At 42.7% G+C, this 23,257-nt stretch overlaps 1 protein-coding gene across 3 annotated transcripts in view; it reads right to left on the bottom strand.

Annotated features, from left to right (window-relative positions):
* The window catches only part of TERF1 (telomeric repeat binding factor 1), a 529,145-nt gene that overhangs the window by 382,832 nt on the left and 123,056 nt on the right, over positions 1-23,257 (bottom strand). The gene's annotated exons all lie outside the window — the stretch shown is intronic.

Below are 23,257 nucleotides of genomic sequence, written 5' to 3'. Positions count from 1 at the left end.
TAAAAGTTATCCTCTTTGACAACTTTTTGGCAATAAGTGCCTATTGTTGCTGGGTTGCTCTAGGGGCTCCCCTTTTAACTTCTCTGGCTAATCTTGTGAGTACTACAGTTCCCAAGGATAAAAAGGATCTTTGGATACCTTTTACATTTTATTTTGTGAAACCAGCACACAACACCTAATGTGGAGTGCTGAGGAGATGCAATGTATCCTCTTTCACACTAAAACCTGTATGACCTGAAGTTTATTTAGGTTGCGTTGGCTCGTCCCTAAATAGAGGGCATTACAATAGTCAATCTTGGACATGATGAGTGTTTTGGCTAGGATAGTGCAATTAGCAGTAGTGAGAAAGGGTTGGCAAGCTGTGATAAGTTTGCATGTGTAAGCGGATGCTGATATTACAGAATTATGGTTTTGGTTCCAGTGGTTGACTACCTCTTCAGCTTCCAGGATCAGACTCTTATGCAGAAACCTATCCAAACCGCCTTGCAACATTCAAACTTGGGGGTGGGGGGGTTGGCAATCCTTTCAGGACAGCCAGCCTTCAAGGTTGAACTGGAATCTCGCACTCTGGCTGGAAGACATAGGGCTGCAGAGTTTTGGACTCCTCCCTTGTTTGCTGCCTTCACACACACTGGATCCTGGGCGTGGAGTCCACAGGACTCCCGCTGAAGATAGAAATCGCTGTGGTAGCCTAAAATAAGTTAGTGTGATTGCTTCCCTTAGTCTGTGAATTGAAGAGCAAGGTCCAACTCCCCTAGAATAACTTATTCCTGGACTAGTAAAAACCTATAACTCTGATTCAGGATAAGTGTTACACTATTCATCGATGGGAATACCATTCAGGTTTCTAATTACACTAAAACGCTTGGCATCTACCTCGACTCTACCCTGTCACTGTCTAGACAAACTAATTCTGTAATATCAGCATCCGCTTACACGTGCAAACTTATCACAGCTTGCCAACCCTTTCTCACTACTGCTAATTGCACTATCCTAGCCAAAACACTCATCATGTCCAAGATTGACTATTGTAATGCCCTCTATTTAGGGACGAGCCAACGCAACCTAAATAAACTTCAGGTCATACAGAAAAACGCTATCAGGGCAGCCCTCAATATACCCAGGAATCAGCACATCTCTGACACCAGACGTAATCTACGCTGGCTCTCAGTAGTTCAGAGAATCTCACTGAAAACGCTTGCTCTCACCCATAAGTGTCTGGCCAACCAGGCTCCCACCTATTTGACTAGCCAATTTACACCCCACACTTCTACTCGACCTCAGAGAACTGCCCAAGCCCATAGCCTCTCCCTTCCCAGGTTCAAGCTTCAGAAAGCTGGAGGGAGTGGTTTCCTGGTTTTAGCCATCAAACTGTGGAACACTCTGCCCGCCTCCCCTTAGATCGGAACCCTCCTTCAAGAGCAAAGCCAAACTGTGGCTCTCTGCTCTAGACAATCCTTGTATCTAACGAGTCTGCATCCCCTGGTGCCACTGTCCAACCTACTCCTTGATTGTAAATATGTACACTTAACCTGTATTTTAACCTTGTTCTGTAATTATGACTTTTTACATTTTTTATACTATTTGTTAACCTCGCCCTGCAACAATGACTGTATATACTCTGTACACCCATTTATTATATACTTTGCACTGTATATATTTTCTGTTTTCTGTACCTTGCCCCTTGTATTATGTAATATTATATACTATGCAATATTTGTCTCTAACTCAAGATATGCTCTCAGATGCCTCTGGGCCATGCGCGCTACTTAAAGAAATACAAATACAAATTCTGAAAAGTATATTGTCCAGTGAACTTACTATGTGATTTCTTGTGGTGTGTCCCTATACAACTGATATTACTGAAAATAATCTAAAAGTAACTATTGGTTTTGACTTGCCTAGAACTCCTGTTCAGTGTTCCAAATAGGTTTATATGCTTAGACCTGTACACCTTCAAGCATACAGTTGTGTTTTCTTTAATAATTGTGATTATATATAATGTGATAGTACTTATTTCCCCCAAGATTTATCTGGGCCTACTTGGATTTAAATAAACCATTTATTTTTACAATACATAGTGTTTCAGTGTTTCTTTGGACTTTTGTATTACAATTTCATTGTACTGATCCTACAGCCCTCTCTTCCCTCCTAAAATAAGCCTGGCTGCTCTGTCTACGCTACCCTGAACTCAGTTGGTACAGCCTTATACCAAGAGAGGAGTCTTGTACTACCTCAGTTGAATGGTTGTATTAAGCCCTTAGTTGCACTTCAGAAAAACTGGCCTAACAGGGAAGGGAGTGCCCCCTTCCCAAAGAGATTTTTAGGGGATTTACCGAAACAGTTTTATCACAGAAATGAAACGACCGCCATCTTGTTTTTCTCTGGATGCGAGCGATATTCGCAGCAATAGCCAAGGATCTGGGAAAATGAAACGCAGGAAAAAAGCCATTTGCAGGTAAAAAAAACATGCACATGTCATCAGGCTAGAGGTGTTGGGGGGAGGGGTAGAGGGCACCAAGTGAAATTTGGGAGTTGGAGGGGGTCTAGGGAACACAAAGCTTCCTGTAGCCTCGGCTATAGCCACAAATAGCCGACACCTGAAAGCAAACAGCGCCACAGAAACACTGTGTGTAGTGGGGGGAAAGGGAGAGGGCAGGAAAGGTGAGGAGGCCATCTGGGGATTGGGGGAGCTGGCACAGATGAAGGGGCATTTGGTGGTGGCCTGGGGGGGGGCAAGAAAGCATTTATTTTGGCTGTTTGCCGATATTCGTGGCTAGAAAAGACTACGGATTCCCGAAGGGGATGTGTAGTTCGGTACCCGTGGTTAGTTTCTTTTTTTAAAGATATTTTTACAGCTAGTGTGACATTGGGGTGAAAAATATCTGGCCCGTGACTTGATTGTCATCCAGGTCTCCTATCCATGCAGTAACCAGGACAGACCTGCTTAGCTGCAAAGTGTGGAAGGGGCCAGTCTCCTCAGGCCATGTTGCCCGATAAATGAGTCAAAGTTAAAAGACCACTCAGAGGAACAGCACCAGCCCTTTCCTTACTTTAAAGCTGAGGAGGGTTTGCCCCGCTTTGAAGCTAGGCAGGGTCAGTCGCAGTTCCTGCATGGGTGGGCGACCAAATGTAATTGAATTATTTTAATTTTTTTTAAACCATGCTAATGATACAGTCCTTGAAACATTTGCACTCAGACCATTTTTTGCCTTTTGCTAAGGTGCATTCTGGTATTTTCAGTCTCCCATTCAATAATAAAAAAAATGATATTTTTACAGCAACAGTAGGGTTCCTATCCCATCAGTAACTAGGACAGACCCTGTTTAGCTTCAAAGTGAGGAAGCGGTCCGCCCCATAAGGCAATGTTGCCCAATACATGGGCCCACCCTAAAAGGACAATTAGAGAAACATGGTCTAAGGGGGCTGGATCCTTCCTCGCTTTGAAACTAAGCACGGTCAGTCCCAGTTACTGCATGACTGGGAGACAGTGACACTATGGAATGTGTACTTTTCAAGTTATATTTAAGTTATATTTATAAAGCAGAGTATTGTTGAAAGCCAGACAGCAGGTTGAGGGGGGGAAATTATGAGATGGTACGCAAGTCATGAGTAATAGCCCACGATGTGGCAAGAGAGTTTGCAATCCTGGACATTGGTGCATTTTTTCCCCTGATTGTGCTTTTCAGGGCACCAGTAAAGGACACATGTGGGTGGACAGCGTAACTTTTTTTTTTCCAGTGTGTGGACACAACCCTGTACGTTTTTATTAGGTTGGCAAGTTTGCTCAAGTATTTGGCTACCAGGAATTAACTCAGGTTGTCATGTTCCCAGATCAGACGCTTATTCACAAGACCACAAGCACTTGTTTCGTATTGGGATTTAGTTTTCCAGGGAATATTTCACAACAGATTGTTGGGTTTAAAAGGTGAACCCCTTTTATACTTTGCCAGCATATTTATTGGAACATTTCCTCTCAGGTTGTTTTTCTGGTGTTCATTACTTTTGTTTTTAAAAATTCCAATGCTATTTTGTCTTGCACACTTTCGTCTAAGGAGTAGGTCTATTGAAATCCATTTGTATATTTCACTTGAATATATGCACAGTAAGTGAACATATATCTTAATGGGTGCCAGCTTTTGATTTTCGATATGGGGGCAGAAGTACATGGGCATATCTTATTTTTGCAGCTGGCAATTTGTTTCCCTTTTCACGGATTAAAAAAATGGGGTGAGTTGGGGTTGTACAGTCACTAAGAGACCAGCCACAGAACAAGGGTCTTGTAGCACGCTGTTTAACCAAAGAGTGTGATCCACAGCAAATGAAGTAATCGCACAGGGCATTAACTAAAAACACTGGGAGTTCTCAAAGACACCAATCTTTTATACATAATAAAAATAAATCGATAACTACGGTGACATCGAGGGTGAAAAATCACTGGTGGCCCGGGTCTCCCATCCATGCAGTTACCAGGAGCGACACTGGTTAGCTTCAAAGTGAGGAAAAGGCCAGCCCCCTGGCCTGCCTAATAAGTAAAGCAAAGTTACAAGACCACTTAGAGCAACATGGCCTGAGGGGGCCGGACACTTACTGACTTTGAAGCTAAGCAGTACTGTGCGTATATTCATGGGTGCCAGCTTTTGATTTTCGCTATGATTCAGAAAGTACATATGTTATTCTTTGAGCCGGTCATTTTTTTCCCCCAATTTCCGTGCTGCTTAAATGTGGTTAGTTGGGTTGTGTAATGTATCACAACAGTCACCAAGATAATGAGCAGAAAACAAGTGGCTTGGAGTATGGGACAGGACATTTTGGCGCAGCCAGTTAGGCACACGCCGTTGTGGCGCGGCCGTTTCGCTGCAGGTCCCTTTTTGGGATGCCAAGCTGGACGCAGCCAGTTGGGCACAGGGACCCTCTTGGCGCAAGGATGTTTTGGCGCGAGAGGTCGCAACTGGCATGGCATGAACCTGCAGGCACGTTGCATTGTGTACCTCTTTGCGCAAGGATGTTTTGGCGCGAGAGGTCAAAATTCGCATGAGCCTGCAGGCACTTTGCATTTTGTAATATGGATTAAAAGTGAAAAACATGTATTTACTGCATTATAAAACAGAATGGAACATGCATTGCACTGTCTCTGGCAACATTATAAAACAGACAAAACGAAATAAAAACACATTTGTGCTGAACGCTGCTTTCGAGAACCCTGGCTGGCAGGAGTTTGAGATACAGCACTTAACCATTATGCTACAATGATATTATTGTTAGGATTCTCACAAGTTTCATACTTTGCCTTTTACAATTGGACATATTACATTGTAGGCTAAGTATGAAATGTATGCACCATGAAGCACTAAACAATTGTGGCGTAGTGGTTGAATGCTGGTCCTTGAACTCAGCAGACTAGGGTTCAAGACTTTTTATTTTATTTTAAACAGTACATTTTGGTAAAAACTCTATTCTGGACTATGCAATATTAACAGACACGCTTTTGATTTATGTGGCCTCCTTCATGAAAACGTTCACCCAATCACTGCATGATTTTAAGACGGTCTTTTGAGCTGCACTACCAATGGGTTAATAATAGTTGCGCCTCTTCCAGTGCACGTGAGCCAGTGCAAAGCAGCTCAAGGGAGGGGCTTGCCACACAGTCCCATTATTCCCTTAATATATTGTGCTAATTTTAGACTTTGAAAGCGGCAGGGGCAAGTAGGCACCACTAATCTCCAGCCCCTTAATTCTCACTTTCCCCAGCTGAAAAAAAAACATTTTACTTTCCTCTCCTCCGATTCTACACTACGTACCTCTTCCTTCAACAACATACACATCCCCTACTGCCATTCAACACAAGCAAATAGAGGTGCAGGGGAAATCATGAATATAGCCAAGTTACATGTGTTGTATAGACTGTTATATGCCTCACGTCCCTTGTTATTTAGAAGATGATCATACAGATTTCCTTTTTACTTTGCATTTTGAGACTTGTAGTACCGGACACTTGTTGGACAAAACAAAACTACAAGTCATAAAATGCGACAACAAAAACCAAGAACTGGATGGGCATCTTCCAAATTACATGGAGACATGCACACACATATACCACTGACAAATCGCACTCAACGTGTCACAATGATCACATACATACAAGCGGTGCGCACACACGAACACTTGCCATTACGGAGAAATGCAGACTGCACGCACAATCCCTCACACACACGCTCACATCCAACACACACACATTGCATGCACACTCTCCGATGACATGCACACCCTCGCACCACATTCCCCCTTACACTGCACATATATTCACAAAGAGGACTACACTGTCTCTGGGCAACATTATAAAACAGAAAAAAATTAATAAAAATAAATCACATTTGCAACACTTAACCATTATGCTACAATGATGTTATTGTTTGGATTCTCACAAGTTTCATAACTAACCTTTTATCATTGAACATATAAAATTATAGGCCAAGTATGAAATGTATGCCTAGTGAAGCAGCAAGTCATTGTAGCCTATTGGTTAAATGCTGGGCCTTGAACTCTGGCAGACCAGGATTCAGGGCTTGATGTTTTTTTTTTAATTTAACAAACTTTATTTATTTAATTAAAACATAACTGGGAGGTGGCGAGGTTTGTTGCAGTGCAGTCCTGTGATCCTATTTGGCATGGGGGAGTTTAAACGTGGCTGCAATATCAGCCATTTCCAAACATCCCTCGTGCCAAAATAACCACGGCGGAATGGCGTTTGCGCTGAAAATGGTGCACAGAAATGGACGCTGTGGCGGAATGTCTGCGCCAAATCAGCGCGCTGCAAAATGATAATGCCTAAAAGAGGTGTACCACTTGGAGCATGCTGCTTGTGTGTGTGGTTCATGGCAAATAATTTAGTCTCACTGCACATTGGCTAAAAACATTGCGAGTTCTCAAAGCCTACAATCTGAAGGCTTTGGCTAGTGGTCTGGTAGTGTTTTAAAATCAACAGTGGGCACCACTGACCATGGCCAAAGATCATGCTAGTGGTCTGGAAGCCTTCTAAAATCTAAGGAATAACAAAACCCTTGAAATTCACGGAAAACATTTTAGTTGCAGGGACGTTAAGGTGAGAACTTCACGCAATAAAACCCCCACGAAATTCATCTGAAGCCACCTTAACTGTGTGCCCCCTGTTGCGCAGGAGACCGGCTTTTCTCTGGTGCCTCCGACCAGTGGCTGAAGAGGGAATAACCTGTGAAGTGGAGCTGCATGCCAGGGCCAAGGCCTCCAGACACAACTGCAGACTTCTGGCACACCCACTATCATCCAACTCCTCGCTGGAGTGTGTATTTGGTTGGGAGTGTGTGTTTGGGGGAGTATCAAACTAGGATGCCAGCAATGAGAGGAGAATTTTTGCCTAATTTTATACCGGCTTAAAACAGAACTAACATCACATAAATTGGAGTCTGCTACTACTTTTTTTCTTCGACAAGATTGCCATGTACGACTCGGATACCATTGCCAGTGTGCACCTCAGAGGATCTGGGGCAGACTTCTCAGTGAAGGCCCGGCCCACTGAAGAAGAGCCTTTGTGTACCTAATTTCCAGGAACATAGGTGAATCGTGGATGCTGTTACACCACAAAGAATTTCTGTGGTGACCGTAGTGCTTGTCAGTGATTGCTGAAGGCGGATCCTACATGAGCCTGAGGTGTACAAGGAAATTGTTAAATCCTTTGGATTTGGGACATAGTAAGAAATTGAACCTGCTCGAATCCAGGACCCTGATAGATGGGAGTTTTTTCAGCTCAGTTGGGGCGTCCTCCTATTCCTGAATATTAGAGATTCAGCCAATTCTACAAGAAGAAATCAGACCGCACACAAAACCAGTGCGTGTCTTTAGCCCCGAAGAAAGTGGTGACACTCAACTCTATACCACAAACCGGTCGGCTTCTTTTTGCGACCTGAGTAGACAAATACGGATCAGGGAGATCCCTACATCAGACCGCATTCCGATCCCAGTATTAAGAAGGGATCGTTCTTTTAATAAACTGAGGAACGGAGTTCACACAAAAAACACATCTCTGAACCCAAAAGAAATAGGAGTGACCTTTGACGACTAGTTTTCTTCGACTATCATCGGTCCAATACTCCGAAACACAGTCTTTAAATTTTAACAGTTGCATTCCAAAAAACGCAAATAAAAAATGAATGTTTATTTTGAAAACAACACAGAAAACAAACCAAAATGTGTGGAACCCTGAAGGCAAATACAGGAATTCATAACTATGGATTAATTCCAAAAGAGAAGCAATAATTGAATAAATGTGACTCGAATCCAAGTGTGATAGAACGACAGGGAAGATTTGAGGTATTGATTCCCAATTTAGGTTCTAGTTTTGTGGACGCTGTTCATTGTGCAACATTGTTTTGTACTGTGTAAAGTTCACATCGGTGATAGGGCTTTCATTTTCTTTCAAAGCATTTTCATTGCAGTCATAGTTATCTAGTATCTCTTCCTCTTTTCTCCATGGTTTAAAAAGTTGTAGCGGGGACATGTAATATAGTTCTTTTTGTTGAGGAGTTTTTAATGACAATTTGACATGATTAATTAAGCTTTGTTTGGTAAGTTTCACTAAGCTGCCTTCACAATCTGTCACTCTATATCTACCTTTGCTTTCATCGGGTTTTATATTATTTTTGTATGCAAAGTTTTGAGCTATGTGGTATAGACACATGGTTTCCAAAGTGGTACTCCTGTTCGGATAGTATGTGTCCAGTAAATTGTTTTTTAAAATGTCTTGGCTGTTGGGATCATTTGTGGCAATTGTTTCTATGTCCTCATGATTTCAGAACTCTTTCTAGATTTAGCAGGATCAAGACTTAGCCATACTATGTTTTCTGATTTTCCATACAAAGCAGTACCGGTTAAACGATCTGCCACTTCATAGGTGCCGCATTCTCTATGAGAGAGCATTTTTATGCCTAGGCTGTACAATTTCTAAGATAGCGTTTTGTCTGATGATAGGTCATTCCAGAGGTCTTGAAGCTCTGTTTTTTCTGCTTTAAGTAGGCTGTAACATATCGTGCAACTGCAGTGGAATTGTCTGCAATGTACTGCACATCTATGTTTGCATTCCATAAGGGGGCAATGATTGCATTGTAATCATCGATATATTTTGATTCTTCTGTTCTTTTTATGTAATACATGTTTTTAGGTGATTTACCTTTAACACTATGTCGAACTGAAGACATGAAGTTGTTCACTTCACCCGTTTCTTTAACTGGTCTAGGGAAACCAAAGCGGCATTTGGTGTAGTATTTCCCTTTGCTTTTGTATTTGCGACGACAATATTTGCCTCATTTGTGTCTTTGAAATTGTAAAATCTGTCCATGAAGGTCACTATGTGTCCGTTGTGAAGGGATTTCACAAGTGACCTATTTTTGGATGAACTGCAAAACCGTGGCATCACTGTCCTGACCAAATTTAGGTGCACCTTTGATCCATAAAAGCATGTGAATATGTGGTGCTCCTCTGGCTTGGTATTCTTTTCTCCAAAAGAAGTATTGCACTTCTCTGAGGGGAGGAACAGTTTTATTACAAATAAAGTGTAGCATATCAATGAAACGATGATGGAAATATCTTGACACATTAACAGGATCTAGAGAGCAAAGTTCTCCAGGTGTTAGTATATCTATGTTGGTTTTGTTGTTGTTTGAAATGCGTAGGAACTCATGTAAATCTTCCCATGCATACTCTGCACAACTTAATGTAACAAACCAAGTGGGTGGTCCAAGGTTTCTGATCATAAAACGTACATCTCCGTGCCGTCTGAACCAGTATTCTTTCGTACCACGCATGTTTGCAAACAGATTTGTTATACTTGATTGTAAAACCTCATCTTTTTTCTTGCACTTTTTGTATTAATTGTGTAGATGACATATTTTGAAAGTGGGTTCCAGATTTCAATATGTGTGCAACTCCGTAACATAGGGTTGCTAGTTCACTTTCAAAGAGTAGGTGAAATATGTATTCCACATTTTGTCTAAATCTGGGATCTTCCGAATACATTCGTAATGAGCGGTATTCTGATGCCGTAATCTGAGTGGGTCTATCATCGTATCTTCCACCTATGCCAGCAGGAAATAGCAGTGGAAAAGCACATGCTTCTATACTTTTTTCCCATATGCTCATTGGTGACCCTTTGGTTTGTCGCATTTGGTAAGTTTCTAGTCCATCATCTATGCTCTCATTAGAGTGCAATCGATGAATTGTATAATGGTCCAAAAGAGTGGATACTACAGCAGGATCCAGAAGTTCAAATTGACCAGTTTCTGATGTCTCTTGAATTATTTCAGTTGTTTCCCTTAGGCTTTCTTCAATATTTATTCCTTTGTAGTATTGGTTATTGTCTTTCAGATATTGCAAGGTTTGTCTAACTTTATGTAAGTCCACCAGTTGTTGCCAAATTATTTTGTCTTTTGTTGTTACAACATTTACCAAGACAATTAAAGAATGCTCTATTGGCCGTTGCACTCCTAGAGAGTGCACAATTTCTGTCAGATCTAATGGCAAATAAACTTCTTTGCCACGAATGCCTTTCACCAATTCAGAGGGAGGTAATTTTGCTGTTCTTGGTTGAAGGCGTATTATTGCTTCAAATGGGTGAACTGTTTGAATTATGATGCTCTCATACAAATTATGTTTATGCAGGGGTGTTGGTAGTGGGAATAATTCCAAATTATTTGTGATAGCATGTGAAGGAGTTTGGTTGTTGTCCAGTTTTGTAGTGCAGTAACTGCAACATATTAGGGGTTCACTTATTTGGTATTTGTTTTCTGCTAAAAGGTAGAGAGCTAATTCAAACCAGTGGAATCTTCATTGTCTTCTATTTTGTATGTTACATCTATAGTTTTTGTGTTCCTTTTGTAAAACGTTCTGCGGCAACACACACACACAGTTTGGTATTTCAGCCGATGTACTTTTAAATTTTAGTATTTCTTTTTTGTATGTGTGTAACAGAAGGTTGCTATGTGCAGAATTGTTGCTAGTCTGTTCTGAAACTATTGCTTTTTGTAAGTGGCTTTCACTTCCAAAATATTTTCTCTGGATACGGTCGATTTCTTCTTGTAGGTATTTGGGTGTACCATGTAGAAGAGTGTTATTTAAATTAGTGATTTCTAAAGCTGGACTTTTAGCATAGTACAGTTTATACACTAGATTTCTTACACTTGAATGATGTATTGATATTCTTTGGATCTCATGGAAGGTGCTTTTGCAAATAGGTCCTGAAATGCAGGCTAATGAATGTCCTTGTAGTCCTGTGTATTTGCGCACTGGACAGATATCCATATTTTGCAGCACTTTCATTTCGATTTTGTCTTTACCTTTCACATACTGATTAAGGAAATGATGTAAAGATTTGTTAGGAATGTTACAAATTGATGTGCACGGCCATTTGTACACTGGACGGTCTGGTTCAGTCGAATGGAGAGGTAATTGTGAGTTTTTAGGACATACTTTTGTAAGCAGTGTTTCTTGTTCCATGACGGTATTATTGATTTTTTCATACCCTCGTCCACTGCTACGGATGGCAATTGTGTTTGTTTGATTTTGTTTGTATGCCTCTTCATTAAAAATGGTTATGTGGTTGTTGTGTGACTCCATTCACCTCCACAAATATTTAAGAAGTTATTTTTGTTGACATTCCGTTTATTGAGAAGTTTCTTTTGTAGTTTAGTACTTAGTTTTGTTAGTGGTTTCATCCTATTTAACACTAAAATAAATAACTTCCTTTTGAGAAGGATTGCACTGTTTAGGAGAGCTTGTAGGATTAATTTTCTACGGTATGTATTAAGGGTTGAGGATGATTTTGCTCCTTTACTTATTAGATTCTGAAGGTGAAACATTTTTGCTAAAATACTTTTTTTACTATGGGTTCTTGTTACTGTATCAGGATTCATAGGAGCGTTGTTAGCAGTACTGGTAGCTGATTTTTTGTAAAGCGTTTTCTGTTTCGTGCCACATTTTGATAGAGGAGCCAAAGTTGCGGTAGTTGAAGCTTCCTTTCTTTCGCTAAATAACTATTAGCTGTTTTGTTCCAACGTTCTCTACAAAGTCTGCTAGAGATGGATGCTTACTTCGGACACTTACTTTCATTTGCTCTATTTCTGCGTTCCTTTCTACCGACTTGGTTTTTGGTAGGCATTCTTTGAGGTCTGTTGCAAAAAAAAGAAGACATGGTTTGGTCTGTTGTACAATGTATGTATGCATTTGTGCATGAGTTTGATGGGGAAGCTCTTTGTGGTGGTGTGTGAATGTGCATTGGGCAATTACAATGACTCGGGAAGGCTATTTATCTGTTTGTATATTACTCCACTGTGCTTTAGATGAGAGTAGAAAGTGAGCTAGTGGTGAGGAGAAGCATTAATAGCAAACGTAATGGTATAAAATTAAACCAGCTATTTGTTTTGTAGTACTAACATTCTAAGGCTTCTGTATGTTATTTGTGTTCCAAAAACACAGGGATTTGTGTGCCATTCTGCCTGTTATTTTTTGTTTAATAAAGGTTGTACAGTACTTCCTTTTATTTACGGAAATACCAGGTTTCTTCGGATATGTTGTTTGCAGTGTAGATGCTGTTGATTTTCAGGAGAGCAGTCTTCACTGCAATTGTGAAAGGAAGAAGTTAGTAACTTTGTGTGTTTAAAGCAGTGATGTTAATGCACACGTTCATCTTGGATCTTTCGTCAGAGTATTCACTTTTGATATCTCAACACAGTGCATGTGTGCATTTCACTTCACTATGTGCAGCCTTTATATGTTATTTGCAGTATGTTAGTTGAACCTGCTTCGCAAATTAGTACAATTTTCAGTTCATGAAAATCGCTTGTTTTTTTTAAGCTGTGTTGTCCATAGCAGAGAGGTTTGTAAGTGATAGGTCATTATAGTAGATGGGAAAAATTTGACTACTTTCATATTAGAAGTACGAATGCGAAAAATCAGGAGAACCTCAGAGGGAGATGTCACCACAGCAATCGGGAACGTTTATTTTTCTCATACGATCGCATTGGAAGTAGCATTGATTTAGGCGGAAGACAGTAAAAAATGGTGACATTTTCTAATGGAAAATCGAGTTTCACACCTAAATTGTGAGGATTGTTACGTATGTATAGGTTATGCGGGAAACAGTAAGAAGTAGTGTGGTTTGTCAATGAAAAATCAGAAGTCTTGCACTTAAAGGGGGAGCGTTGGTATGTATTGGCTATGCAGATTTAGTGGCATTAATTTGTTTAAATGAAATCATAAGGTTTGCACATGTTCTCTGAATATAATATGCATACCTGTACTTTGTACTCATGCATGTGCATATGCATGGAGCTGCAAGTAGAAATCTGCGACACTTGCACAGTAATTTTTGAAGTAGGTGCTTTGCAATGATATGAGACTTGCATTCAGAGTGATCAAAAGTACATTTGAAGTGCGGAACTCTGATGACGGGCGTTAGATGTAGAGATCTTGAATGTGATTGGTGGATGGTTGTGTGACTGCTTAGCTGTGTCCAATGAGGGAATGGATTCGCGAGCGATGTGGAAAGGGTAGAATGACTGGCTAAGAGTTACGTACCGCACGTAGACCGCGCTTGTCCGCGGGTAGGGCGTGGCACATACAGGGTTCTACAGCAAATGTAGCATGGAAAGGGGACTGTAGGCATCAGCCAATCAGATGTTCACATTGTTCATTTGTGTCGAAAGACGGTGTGTGTAGTGAAGATGGCAGATGTGGAGACAGTCATGGTGTTGGTGCTCGGAGATATTTTTGTCCATGGTTTACAGCACTATTTCGAAAGTAGGCATGTGGCACACAATTTCAATGTCAGAGGAGTGGAGGGGGTGTGGAGCTCTGCGACTGATTGCAATTTTGCGGCAAATCTCCTAGTTTGCAGAGATATGCGTAGGGTGAGCAGTCCCCATGTGGTAGTTTTGCACTACGGTGCTTGCCATTTGGGCTACTTGACTGCACCTACTTTGTTGGAAGATTTGGAACAGTTGGTACACACACCCATGAGAGGTTGATGAAAATAAAAGATCCAACGACAGAGAGCGATACTTGTCGTTTCTGTCAGACAGAGGCGGAATCAATTAAACATTTGATAATTGAGTGCCCTAACATCGCTGTCCAGCGCTCCTTGCATCTAGCATGCTATGCTCCAAAAATGGAATGGTGGAGCTATTTAATAGCAGGGATAAATGTCCAGCTAACTTGCGATGTTATTAACTTTATAGACATGATTCTACCACGATCACCTGAGTTGCTTGACAGCCTCACATGAGGACATTATGTATGTAGATAGGAATAGATGACTGGCACTCTTTTACACTACAGGTGTTAGCCTGTTATATGATGCTGAAGAGAGAACGTTTTTTCTTTTCCATTCTTGTGACGGAATAGATGAGGAATTGGAATAGGAATGACAAAAAGTTTGTTTTCTTTTATCAAACGAAAGTCAATAAATACATTTTTACAAAAAAATAATGTTAGACATTTTCCAGGATTCCGGCATAATGCCAGTGTCAACTAATTTTTGGAAGATAATGGTCAATAACTCAGCTCAGACTTCAGGGTTAGCTTTTATTACACGATTACATAGCCCATCAGGGCCAGGGGCTCTAGAGGCTTTCAAGTGCTTGATGATCACTGCAATATCCTCTGTGCAAATAGTCATATTATTTGGAGGATATTTTTATCAGTTTACTCACTTCTCCCTTGAATTTTTCCGACAGTCGACCCAACTAGAGCTACTTATAGGTATAATAAGCTCCATTTTTCCAGCATTAATTGATTTAAAGCTAGCCCAGAATTTCTTGGTATTTCCTTCAATTAATATCCTGACCATATATTGCCAATTGATGTTTTCTTCCAAGGCTAAATATCTTATGTCATTTCTATATTTATTTCTGATCCTTCTTTTGGCTTCATGTATTACATGGGGACTAAAGACCTCACGGTGACATAAGCGCAGTTCCCTGCGCATCTTAATGTTCATGTCACGTATGGGCTTATCAAAAATGATTTGATTATCTTGTCCCTCCTTAAGAGGTCTCATCACCCATGAGCATGAATCCAGACATACATTTAGTTATACAGTTCACAATTTCTTCAGCTGAGCGAGTAGGATAATGCTCAGGATGTAGATTCTCACTACATATTCCGCTTTCTCCAAATTGGCATCAGACCATCCTATTCTATTTCCTCTACAGGAGACACTAACTTCCACAATGTTATCGAACTGTTCTCTTTTAGCATTAAGCAAGATCGTACACCTAGGAATCGCATGATCACTGAAAGAATTATCATTACTTCAAAATCAGTTACTATCACTAGTACATATACAGTCCAGTGTAGATGTCTGGTAGCCATTTGTCCAAGTGAAATTAATTTTAGATCTATCATACATGGTTCCATTCAACACCAGTAATTCCATATCGCTTAGAAACTTTTTCCATCTCTGCGCTTTCAGCGTATTCAAATTACTAGACACAGTGACATTGGAACTCAAGTCTCCACATAGTACTACATTCATGGTCTCATGCAGGAAATATTTATCAGCGGAAAATTCATATATAGCTTATTGTATGGCATTTGTTAGATCATCACCCGGAGGATTGTATATGTTAATCAGTAATACTTTATTATCATTTTTGAGGCACATCTCAACCATTAATACACTGGGATTTATGACAATCGGAATACATTCATGCGAGTTGAGGATATTTGACACCAGTGTAATCAGGCCCCCATATCGTCCGCCCCGTTCTCCCCTTCCAGCGGGATTGTGATATGCAACATACCTATCAAAGTCAATACATTGCAAGTTTCCTGGAGAAAGACAATTTGAGCCGTATTGAAGAGATGATGGGGGCCTGATTTGGATAGGAGATGGCGATGACCCCTAGTATTCCATGATATTATATTCCACTCTTCTCAATTATCATTATTAATGGGTGGTAGAAAGGAACAGCCATTCCCAATGTGATTTTACTATAGGATCACTCCCCTGAGGCATTTTGTCGCGGTCCAACTGTTTTATTATCCCTCGCTTTCTTCTTACTTTCATATTCCCCATCATACTCCTCATTATCAACTTCAATGTCCAGCGCATATCCACTTCTTCCTAAATCAGCTTTACAATCTCTAATCAGACAAACCACTGCTTCCGAGAAGCAATGTACACGGGTTAATAGATCTGGGCATTGTTCCACAAACTTAAAATCCCCACTTTTAATAATCCTCAGTGATAGTTGGGAATTGAGAATTTCCATCAGCCTACTTCAATTAATAGGTTTCTTATTTTTCTTGGCTGTAGCTGAGATAGTTTGTTTTTTTTTTAAACAATTTTATTGATTTTATTCAAACAACAAATAACAAACCCAACTCAACATACAGTGGTTACATATCTTGCTCGTAAATACACATACATTTTACTTTTTCGCCCACTGTCTTCCCCGTCCCACCCCCTCCCAAGCCTACCGTCTCCCATTGTTAGTCTCCACCTTCTGCGGTGGGGGAGGTCTCTCCCGCCACGTTTATTGAATCATCATCACTTGGTCCATCATACGTGGGCCCAAATAGCTCTGCTATTAGCTGTCTCCAACCCACTATGGCTCCGGCTTCACCCTCTATGTCTCCTTTGCACGCTTCCTGCCATGCCACTGTTTCTGCCTCCGCCCACTTCTGCAAGTCCCTCCACCACGTCTCCACTTTGGGCTTGTGGCACGTTTTCCATCCCATTGCTATCCTCCTCTTCACCAATACATATGCCAGATCTTTCAATTTGCTCACATGTTTAAGCTTCCGCGGTCAGGGGAACCCTCCCAACAAACAAGCCCACGCCGTATCCACCTTCATACGGATTCCCTTGTCTTCCATTTTCTGTGCTATATCTCTCCAGTATTTCGCTATCTGTGGACATGCCCAGAACATATGCACCATTCCTGCATTTTCTTCATTGCATTTGGGACACACCTGGCTTCCAGCATTCTTAAATTTGGCCACCTTTAATGGTGTCAGATATGCTCTGTGTGTTATATACAACTGTATTTGTTGCAGCCTAGCGTTTCTCGACACTTTATGATACCCCTGAGCCCTTTCCCACATCCTGTCACTCATCACATCTCCTACTTCCTCCTCCCAGGCCAGTCTAAGCTGCACCACTTCCTTGCCCACTTGAGTCATCATCATCTCGTACACTCTAGATGTTTCCTGCCCACCTTCTGCTATATCATATATCACATCTAGTGTGGTGTCCGGTTCCTCTGCAAGTTCCACTTCGGACCAGGTATCTTTAATTCGTTGTACCATCCTGTGATATGTAATATATTGCCCAGAGCTCAACCCCGTTTGTTCCACCAGATCCTCAAATTCCAGTATTTTCCCCTCTTGCCACACATCCCCCAATGTTGCTATTCCCACCGGTTCCCAATACTTCCTAATCATTAACCTAAGTTGCTCTTCTGTTCCCATCATTGTCACCAGTGGGATTTGCAGAGAGCACAGGGCCGGCTTATCCATCAACCGGCACGCCCTCTGCCACATCCCCCACCCAAGACCCAACATCCCCGGGTGACCTCTTAGCTCCTGCTTGGGTAACCATATAATTTCTCTCAAAAAATATGGAGTGCAATCTCGCTGGTGCAGCTTATGTTCTAAGGTGGACGCCGCAGAGAGCCATTTGGCTACATGTTGCAACTGGCTCGCTACATATTATACTTCCCAGTTGGGTAATTTGATGCCTCCTTTCTCATGTGGGTTTTGGAGATTAAATGTGATGTTTCCCCAACAACAATGCCTATTTCGTCATATTGCTGTCTCAGATAAATCGCCAGGGGTTCTAAGGCCAGAATATATAACATGGGGGACCAGGGGCATCCCTGTCTGGTCCCCCTACCAAGTTGCCACCTTTCAGAAATCACAGTTCTTGTCTTCACTCTCGCTAATGGCTCGCTATATAGAAGTTCTACCCAGTGAAGATATCCTGGTCCCATACCATTGCTGGCTAGGGCCGCCTTCAGCCAGGGCCACTTGACCGAGTCAAATGCCTTGATCACATCCAGCGACACTATCGCCATTTCACTAGTGTTCCTTTCAGTACGTTCAATCACTCGATGAAGTCACCTCAAATTGTTCGAAATATTTCTATTCGGGACATATCCTGTTTGATCAGGGTGGATTAATTTGGTTATGACAATCTGTTTGCCAACACTGCTGTTAAAATCTTACTATCTTGGTTTAACATCGATAGGATTCTATAGGAACCACAGTCTCCCAACTTCATATGCTTCGTTAAGCATTTCCAGCAGTGGGGGGTGAATCTCTGCTTTATATGCCTTATAAAATTCACTCAGGAGTCAGTCAATTCCTGGGGTTTTACACGTGGGCAGCTGCCTCACTACTTCTTCTAACTCTTCTAGAGTGATCGGGGCATACAGCACCTCCCTTTCTTCTACACTAATTTGGGGTAGCGCAAATACGTCTCTTATTTCCCCCCTCTCTCGCTTCCCGTCTCGTCTCCATACAAGCGTCTATAGTAATCTACAAATTCTTGGTTGACCCCCTCCTGCGTATCCACTACGTCACCATTATCTCTCACCATTGTTCTAATTGGGGGCCTAGGAGTCTCGTTTTTGTAAAGCCATGCCAAGAGTCTTCCTGGTTTGTCACCTCCAGCATGTTGTCTTTCTATGTACTTTTTATAGAAGGTTACATAATCTCTCCCAACATCCTGCACATTTCTGCTGCAGGCCCAGAGCCTTTTCTATATCTGCCTTAGTGTTACTGCCTTGTTCTAATACCCGCTCCAATTCCTTCTCAGAGTCCTGTAGTTTGGTCAGAACCCCATCCTGCAGTCCTTTAGACTTGGCTATGGCTATTCCTCTCACCACCACTTTAAAAGCTTCCCAGAGTGGGCCCGCTGTCTTTACACTGCCAGTATTTATCTCGAAATAACTTATTTCCTCCCGCATGTCCTCCCCGAATAGAGCTTCTGCACGCAATCACCATATGGGTATCCTTCCGGGTCGGTATTGCCATGTTAGCAACAGTGGCGAGTGGTCCGAGAGAACTCTAGCTTTGTATTCCGCCTGCGGTATTTCAGTCAGCAACTCCACCATCCCTCTCATAACCACCATCCTACCGTCCGCCTCTACCTGCGAGTTCAGCAACTGAAACGAACATGCGGGGCCACCCATGTGATTACCCCTCTTGCATAGGCGGAGTATGTGGCCCCCACTATGGTCCCTCTCAATTTTTTTCGTATCACTTATAGTTTATCTTTCGTTAAATGAGTTTCTTGTAACAGGGCTATATCCACTTTCTGTCTGCGTAGGTACATCATTACCTTGTTCCGCTTCAGATAACTATTGAGCCCCCTAACGTTCCAAGTAAGGTCGCCCATGGTTCATTTTGTTTCTCGTGAGGTGTAGGCTCACCCCATAACACTACCCCAACTATAACAAACCACAGCACACAACCCCTTCCCTCCCTCCTCCCCACCCTACCCTAACCCCAACAGTTGCCCAGCTCCATCCCTGGATCTCAGGCTCCCCCGCATTTGGGCCTACCCTGGTACCCCGTGCAAGACCCCAGCAGGGCGTCACCGCACTATCGGTAACCTAACTAAACTATAAATGGGGGATGTACAGGTTGGTCCTGCAAGGCTCCTAGTTAAAGCCTAAATAGCAATATTAGCGGATCATGAATGTATCTCATTCCGACAACACCATTCCGCTGGCTACTGCAGTGACTATATTCAAGTCCCATAGTCTTAAGTTCTGAGACCCCCGGTGCCCCTCTCGTACATTACTTTTCCGCGCCACCACCTTCTCCTGTCCAAACGTCCGACTCCTGGGGGCATCCCTGGGTGTCGAGCCATCCCACGGCTTCTTCCGGAGTTTCAAAAAACAAAGTTCTGTGCTTATGAAAAATCTTCAGTTTGGCCGGGTAGAGCAGCATATATTTATGGCCCGCTTCTTGCAATCTCCTTTTGACTGCCCCAAAGTTCATTCTGTTCCGCTGCACCGTCAAGGTATAATCCGAGTAAGCCGTTATAATTGCCGAGCCTCTCTGTATTGTCCCATCTTTGCAGAAGTGTTCCAGGATCCTTTCACGATCCCTGTAATTAAGTATTTTAGCGATCACCGGCCTAGATGGGCCTCCTGGCGGCGGTCTCCTCGTTAGGGCCCTGTGCGCCCTTTCCACTGCGAACCCCTGAGACAGCACTCCCCCATTGATTTCCTGTAGCAGCATTGTTTCAACAAAATCCGTGGGGTTATGGCCTTCCGCTCCCTCTGGCAGTCCAAAAATACAGATATTATTTCTCTGGGCCCGCCCTTCTGCCTCCTCCGCTCTGCTCTCCAGATTACCCACTCGCTGTACCAGGGCATGAAGCTCCGATCGGTTAGAAGCACAGTCCGCCGTGTTAGGGCCCATCTCCTTCGAGGTTTTCCGTGCGCTCCGCCAGAGACCGTACGTCTTGTCGTAGCAGATTCACATCCTCCTGCACTGCCCCGACCTGAAGCTCCAGTGTTGTTTTTAATTCTGCCACCGCCAGTTCGAGCTTGGTCTCCCAAGCCGCTTTCAAATCGGCGATTGCTTCGAGGACCTCCTGATTCGCGCCCATGGTGGCACTGCTCCCAGCTTGGGCTTTGTCTTTGCTCCTGGCTCCTTCCGGGCCTGGTGGCGTCTTTGTATATTCCTCTAATGTAGGTTGCTTACTCTTCAGTCTTGGGGGATTATTAGACATGGCGCTGTGCCTAAGAGTCGTGAATCAGCCCCTTCACCTGTGGTCCTCAGTCCCAGCAAGGGTGGGTTCTCACTGTCCTCCAAGGGCCGGTGGTATCTGCTAGTTTCTTCGATCGTCCACGCTCCGTTCGGAGCACTCCACCAGCGTTTTCCCTTTTGTTTTCCTTCTTTGCGGCCACCCGAACTGGGCCATGTGATAGTTATTTCGTATCCCTAGCGATCTTCCTCTGCTGTTGTCGGACGGAGACAGCCCTTCGTTTCAAGGGTGCGCCCCTCGGGATCTCTTTGTTCTCGACCGCGGCCAATTTGGTGCCCTCTCCGCGGCCACCTTCTCAGGAAAAAGTAACGATGCGGTCGTTTCTCCGCTCCAAATTTGCAGTCGACCTGCTCATACTCTGCTCTGTATCTTCCCACACCTGTACATACTTTTGGGCCACCACTGATCCAAAAAATATGCGTTTCTTGGTCGGAATCACAGAGCTTGCAGGGTTTCCAGCCTATTCCATGGCTGCCAAGCCACGCCCCCCCTGTAGCTGAGATAGTTAATTGTCTCAGTGGCATATATTTAACCACTCTCTCCGTATCGAACCTTTTAGACCTTCTCCCTTCTTTTTTAGATGTTATGCGGGATAATTCCTGTACCGAGTTTGCAAACTTAACTTTGGACGACTTCTAATAAGCTGGGGATTTTACGGGCTCAAAACTGATATCGAGGCTAGTACATGTGGAGTCCACACAACTAGAGCTGGATTCCTCAGTTATTAATTCAGCCTCATGCGTGGGGGATACAATCTTAGGCTTAATTTTATTAATGGGTTTTTCAATGTTTTTATCCGATCCAATAAGCCATGTAGTTAGATTGACGTTTTTTTGGGCTTGCTTTTTGGCTTTCCTGGCAGCCCTCTTTCTAGCTCTCTTTGAAGTACACTTTTTTTTTTTTTAACATGTTTATTTTTGTTCGATACACAGGAGAACGTACATTATAACAAGCAATTCTTAGACATTTATCAAGCCCCTCAATCTCTTTTCTTTCAGCCGTCCCTCCACCCTCCTACCGTTAACTCTCAGTCTACACCTAATTCTCGCTCCTCGTCTCGCTGTACCAAGACCAAGCGCTCGGCCGACAGGGCGTTTGCTATCGCCCACAGCTTGAATGTTAGAGCTGGGTAGCTCTCATCATAATCCACCAGCGGTGACCAAATGTTCATGAAGCGATGAAGCAAGCCCCTAGATGTCGCTGTAATTTTCTCTGCAATAAAAATGTCCCACAGTTTTAGCCACCACAAGATCATCAGAGGGCCCTTTGGAGATGTCCATGTCCGCGCTACCGTGATCTTGCCAGCTAATAACAGCTGAGCCAGGAGAGCTGCCGTTCTGCCAGATCTTGGGTATAAACCTGGGATTGGGGCTCCAAGTAAGATTGACTCTGGTTCCAGAGGCAGCGTGATCTTTGTTATATCCGTATCCGCAATCGCCAGCGTGCATTGGGACCAGAATTTTGCAACCACTGGGCATGACCACCACATATGTATAAATGATCCCGGGAGGCCACATTGGCACCAACAGTGGGGGTCTAAGGATTGGTTGATGCAATGTAGTCGGAGTGGTGGGTAGTACCATTTCAGGAGCAGTTTATGGGCACACTCTCGATTAGTGATGCAATTTGAAGAGGAGCGAGTGCGAGACCAAATGTCCATCCACGTCTGGTCCTCTATTGCATGACCTAGGTCCGTTTCCCATTGTGCCATGTAGGTCGCTCTGGTGATGAGAGTTTGTTTGCAGTAGTTTGGATATCGTCGAGATTCAACCTCGATGCGGGGGGTCTGCTGAAGTACACTTTTACTACAGGAACACTGTCATCCTCATTCACTTCCACCTCTTCAATCACCTCCTACTTAGATTCCTTTAGCCTTTTATTTCTCCTTCTCTCTCTTTTAGAGACACCCACTCATATCACTCTCATTTTCACTGAAAGCCAATTTTTCCACTAAGATAGATTCCAGATTTTCACTACACACCTCTACAAATCGGTTTCATTGTTATAGTATCTTTTTGTATATTGGAGACCACAGGATCTACAATAGCATTCATCTTAGCATTAAGCAGATCAGCATTATTTCTGACCTTCGAGATGATGGTGTAACATCATTTTCAATGCAAAACTAGTTGCCGTTTTATGCAACTCTAGATCCTTTAATTTATTACTTATATTACAGTTACTATAGTCCTGACATGTGTTAGGCAGAATATTGTCTTGTGTTTCTGTATTAGTCTCCAGTAATCCATCTGCTAAAACGGTCAGACATGGTGAGCAGGACGGTCTATCAGTGGAAGGTATATGAGGTTTATGAGGTATATAGCTTGTATATTATTGACAGTGCATAGGTCAATAGCATCATTATTACAGGAAGCCACATCACTCACCTGTGATTTCTGCTTCTCTAGGTTACCAATGTGTCCTTCCAAGCCATAACAAGTTCAG

Source organism: Ambystoma mexicanum, chromosome 5q (assembly GCF_040938575.1).
Source record: "Ambystoma mexicanum isolate Mex_15411 chromosome 5q, UKY_AmexF1_1, whole genome shotgun sequence".
Taxonomy (NCBI): domain Eukaryota; kingdom Metazoa; phylum Chordata; class Amphibia; order Caudata; family Ambystomatidae; genus Ambystoma; species Ambystoma mexicanum.
The sequence above is the reverse complement of the archived record's forward strand: the minus strand, read 5'-3'. Positions and strand labels throughout refer to the sequence as shown.